This window comes from Ixodes scapularis, unplaced genomic scaffold (genome assembly GCF_016920785.2).
Source record: "Ixodes scapularis isolate PalLabHiFi unplaced genomic scaffold, ASM1692078v2 PGA_scaffold6__148_contigs__length_123643588, whole genome shotgun sequence".
Classification (NCBI taxonomy): Eukaryota; Metazoa; Arthropoda; class Arachnida; order Ixodida; family Ixodidae; genus Ixodes; species Ixodes scapularis.
The window spans coordinates 60,549,783-60,555,177 of NW_024609881.1; the positions used below are offsets into that span (position 1 = coordinate 60,549,783).

At 52.6% G+C, this 5,395-nt stretch overlaps 1 pseudogene; it reads right to left on the reverse strand.

The window, feature by feature from the left end:
* Window positions 1–4,254: 4,254 nt before the first annotated feature.
* LOC120846424 lies at window positions 4,255–4,916 on the reverse strand (annotated as a pseudogene).
* Window positions 4,917–5,395: the final 479 nt, after the last annotated feature.

A 5,395-nucleotide genomic window follows, 5' to 3' on the forward strand; every position in this document is an offset into this window, starting at 1 on the left:
GAAATCGCACCCTGTCCCTTTCCGGATATAGCCCCAGCTTTCAACTTCTGTGAAATAAATTAGATCCCTTCAAAAGTCGAGGCGTTGGCACTGCTTTTTATTTTTCGCCTCCCTGCTGAAGCTCCCTCAACTTCCATTCAGCAATTTTTAAATTTGTCTGCTCTACCTGGAGCCGCACGCGGTGCTCTACCACCTTCATTTGCTGCTCCTCCTCAAGGAGCTTCATACGGAGGGCAGACTCTGCTCTCAGCAGAGAACAACGTACATCGTTCTCTGCTGAGAGAGCCTGCTCTAGCAGCATCATCCTCCCTCTGGGCGGCCTGGCCTCGTCGTGACTAGCCGCCACCCTGTCGCTGCTGCAGCTTGAAGCAGCTGCAGGAGCAGGTACGGTCTGCTCGGTGGGGGGATCCGGGGCTGCTGCGGCACTGGTACTCGCCTCTGGCTCTCCGATGTCCACAGAGGGGCTGCCAGGTTCATAGTGATCTCCTGTCACAAGATGGGTAAACCCATACCTGGATTACAAGTCTTTAGCACAAGGTACAATGTTTATAAATTGCACGGCATGAAATGGAGCTGCATCCCCATTAAACTGCGACAACTCGAACTGCAGGTCACGTTGCCCCTGGTTGTACTGTTACGACTGCTGCACTCGGGCGACGCCTAGAGTTTCTTGGGCCTCTTGAAGGTTGCCAGAGGAGCTAGCTGTAATTGCGTTTTGCATTTCCGGAGACTTATCTTTTTTGCTTTGCAGAGTACGAAACCGACATCCCCTTTCAGATAGCGGCCCCAGAATCCAAAAGTGCAGCAAAAAAAAAGAGCAAAATGATTGTCATGCATGGTTCAATGATGATAGGCTCGGGCTGGATTCGACTTTGCGATGGAATCTGTGCCGCGGCCTCACTGCTCTCCGGGACTGTAACGGCTTTCAGCCAGTGGCTGCCTGGTTTCAGCATCGGCGGCCGTGGTAGTTTCCCTGGTTGTTCTGGTTCCAGCCCTTTGCTGCCGTCAGTTGTATCAAAATTAAACTGCGACAACTCGAACTGCAGGTCACGTTGCCCCTGGTTGTACTGTTACGACTGCTGCACTCGGGTGACCTCTAGATTTTCTCGGGCCTCTCGAAGGTTGTCAGAGAAGCTAGCTGTAATAGCGTTTTGCATTCCCGGAGACTTATCTTTTTTGCTTTGCAGAGTACGAAACCGAAATCCCCTTTCAGATAGCGGCCCCAGAATCCAAAAGTGCAGCAAAAAAAAAAAAAAAGAGCAAAATGATTGTCATGCATGGTTCAATGATGATAGGCTCGGGCTGAATTCGACTTTGCGATGGAATCTGTGCCGCGGCCTCTCTGCTCTCCGGGACTGTAACGGCTTTCAGCCAGTGGCTGCCTGGTTTCAGCATCGGCGGCCGTGGTAGTTTCCCTGGTTGTTCTGGTTCCAGCCCTTTGCTGCCGTCAGCTGCATCCAAATTAAAGTGCGACAACTCGAACTGCAGGTCACGTTGCCCCTGGTTGTACTCTTACGACTGCTGCACTCGGGTGACCTCTAGATTTTCTCGGGCCTCTCGAAGGTTGTCAGAGAAGCTAGCTGTAATAGCGTTTTGCATTCCCGGAGACTTATCTTTTTTGCTTTGCAGAGTACGAAACCGAAATCCCCTTTCAGATAGCGGCCCCAGAATCCAAAAGTGCGGCAAAAGGAAAACCGAGCAAAGTGATCGTCATGCACGGTTCAATGATGATAGGCTCGGGCTGGACTCGACATTCCGATGGAATCTGTGCCGCGGCCTCACTGCTCTCCGGGACTGTAACGGCTTTCAGCCAGTGGCTGCCTGGTTTCAGCATCGGCGGCCGTGGTAGTTTCCCTAGTTGTTCTGGTTCCAGCCCTTTGCTGCCGTCAGTTGTATCCAAATTAAACTGCGACAACTCGAACTGCAGGTCACGTTGCCCCTGGTTGTACTGTTACGACTGCTGCACTCGGGTGACCTCTAGATTTTCTCGGGCCTCTCGAAGGTTGTCAGAGAAGCTAGCTGTAATAGCGTTTTGCATTCCCGGAGACTTATCTTTTTTGCTTTGCAGAGTACGAAACCGAAATCCCCTTTCAGATAGCGGCCCCAGAATCCAAAAGTGCAGCAAAAAAAAAAAAAAGAGAAAAATGATTGTCATGCATGGTTCAATGATGATAGGCTCGGGCTGGATTCGACTTTGCGATGGAATCTGTGCCGCGGCCTCTCTGCTCTCCGGGACTGTAACGGCTTTCAGCCAGTGGCTGCCTGGTTTCAGCATCGGCGGCCGTGGTAGTTTCCCTAGTTGTTCTGGTTCCAGCCCTTTGCTGCCGTCAGCTGCATCCAAATTAAAGTGCGACAACTCGAACTGCAGGTCACGTTGCCCCTGGTTGTACTGTTACGACTGCTGCACTCGGGTGACCTCTAGATTTTCTCGGGCCTCTCGAAGGTTGTCAGAGAAGCTAGCTGTAATAGCGTTTTGCATTCCCGGAGACTTATCTTTTTTGCTTTGCAGAGTACGAAACCGAAATCCCCTTTCAGATAGCGGCCCCAGAATCCAAAAGTGCGGCAAAAGAAAAAACGAGCAAAGTAATCGTCATGCACGGTTCAATGATGATAGGCTCGGGCTGGACTCGACATTCCGATGGAATCTGTGCCGCGGCCTCACTGCTCTCCGGGACTGTAACGGCTTTCAGCCAGTGGCTGCCTGGTTTCAGCATCGGCGGCCGTGGTAGTTTCCCTAGTTGTTCTGGTTCCAGCCCTTTGCTGCCGTCAGTTGTATCCAAATTAAACTGCGACAACTCGAACTGCAGGTCACGTTGCCCCTGGTTGTACTGTTACGACTGCTGCACTCGGGTGACCTCTAGATTTTCTCGGGCCTCTCGAAGGTTGTCAGAGAAGCTAGCTGTAATAGCGTTTTGCATTCCCGGAGACTTATCTTTTTTGCTTTGCAGAGTACGAAACCGAAATCCCCTTTCAGATAGCGGCCCCAGAATCCAAAAGTGCAGCAAAAAAAAAAAAAAAGAGAAAAATGATTGTCATGCATGGTTCAATGATGATAGGCTCGGGCTGGATTCGACTTTGCGATGGAATCTGTGCCGCGGCCTCTCTGCTCTCCGGGACTGTAACGGCTTTCAGCCAGTGGCTGCCTGGTTTCAGCATCGGCGGCCGTGGTAGTTTCCCTAGTTGTTCTGGTTCCAGCCCTTTGCTGCCGTCAGCTGCATCCAAATTAAAGTGCGACAACTCGAACTGCAGGTCACGTTGCCCCTGGTTGTACTGTTACGACTGCTGCACTCGGGTGACCTCTAGATTTTCTCGGGCCTCTCGAAGGTTGTCAGAGAAGCTAGCTGTAATAGCGTTTTGCATTCCCGGAGACTTATCTTTTTTGCTTTGCAGAGTACGAAACCGAAATCCCCTTTCAGATAGCGGCCCCAGAATCCAAAAGTGCGGCAAAAGGAAAACCGAGCAAAGTAATCGTCATGCACGGTTCAATGATGATAGGCTCGGGCTGGACTCGACATTCCGATGGAATCTGTGCCGCGGCCTCACTGCTCTCCGGGACTGTAACGGCTTTCAGCCAGTGGCTGCCTGGTTTCAGCATCGGCGGCCGTGGTAGTTTCCCTAGTTGTTCTGGTTCCAGCCCTTTGCTGCCGTCAGCTGCATCCAAATTAAAGTGCGACAACTCGAACTGCAGGTCACGTTGCCCCTGGTTGTACTGTTACGACTGCTGCACTCGGGTGACCTCTAGATTTTCTCGGGCCTCTCGAAGGTTGTCAGAGAAGCTAGCTGTAATTGCGTTTTGCATTCCCGGAGACTTATCTTTTTTTGCTTTGCAGAGTACGAAACCGAAATCCCCTTTCAGATAGCGGCCCCAGAATCCAAAAGTGCGGCAAAAGGAAAACCGAGCAAAGTGATCGTCATGCACGGTTCAAGGATGATAGGCTCGGGCTGGATTCGACATTCCGATAAAATCTGTGCTGCGGCCTCACTGCTGTCCGGGACTGTAACGGCTTTCAGCCAGTGGCTGTCTGGTTTCAGCATCGGCGGCCGTGGTAGTTTCCCTGGTTGTTCTGGTTCCAGCCCTTTGCCGCCGTCTCGTGCCACCTCTTGTTTGTAGTGTCCAGAAGTCTTGGACACTGGTTTTGTTGGTGGCCGGGCTGCTCGCACTCGTTGCAGCAGTCCGACAACAGTTTTCTGCTTAGGTCATCTGCACCGAGGTGCCCGCCTCCAGTGATCGGGTAAAGAACCACTATCGGAGGGCCTCTACCAGGCTTGCGATTAGCTGTTGTGGGGAGGGCTTGTTCCGTTGTTGCGCGGGTCAATGCTGCATGGCTGCGGGATTTCGACCGCAGCGCGCCAGTTTTCCCCAGCACTTGCGGAAGCACACTGATAAAGATGGTTCGCTTGGGTAGTGATCTCCGTTCGGCCCCAACTTGCGATAGGGCACGGCCAACGACCTCCCACCTGTCGTGGCGACTCCCGCCCGAGATCCTCACAGGCCCTGCTGTGACCTCCAGGGACCTCTCGATGAGAGTTAGTCGAACATCCGCTTATCTTGCATGGGCGAACGCCATACATGTCACGCCAACTCTCCCGGTTGATGTGGTGGGGAAAAGAGGTCTCATTCGAACAGTCCACTTACGTGGAGGCCTCGGGGCATGCTGGTTTAAGTGCGTACTTGGCTGGTGGCGGCGGCACGTAGTTCCGCTCAGCATGAAGGGCTTCCTCGATGAGGCAGGCACCCGGGCTAGCTCTTCAAGGGTCTCAAAGGTATGGTTGATGACGTAGGCGTGGTATCTTGGGTGGCACTGTCTTCTGACCCGAGCTACTCTGTCCGACTCCGGTGTATTCGGGTCCGCCCTCTTGAAGAGCTCTTGCATGACCTGAACATACCGGTTCTGACTTTCGTCCAAGTGCTGCGGCCTTGCCTCGAGCTCTCGGAGAATCTGCGTTGCGTACCCCCACAGGCAGGAACTCTTCCCGAAGCCTTGTCTGGAAGTCCGCCAGGCTCGTAAACGGGGCCTGCAACCCCAGCTAGCTTCTAGCACTGGCTTGCAACGCCAGCGGGACAATGCGGTCAATGATGAAGGCTTTCGAGGCACCGGAGGCAAGGTGGCACGTCTGCAACTCGCCCAGGAAGTCTGCCACGGACTTAACGTCGTCATAATAATGATAATAATAGTAATGCTTTATTTTGTTATCCTTTATGATGGTGGGGCCCAAGAAAAAAAGCTGCAGTGAGCAGCTTGACGAGTCCCTGGGCCCCTACAATGGACAGCAGGGAGCATGCGGGAAAGCAAACAAAACGCATCATAATAGCGTGCTAGAGGCAATGATGTTAGAAATCAGTACACAAATCTAAAAGCCCTAAAAGCACTAAATACCCCATGTAGACTGGTAC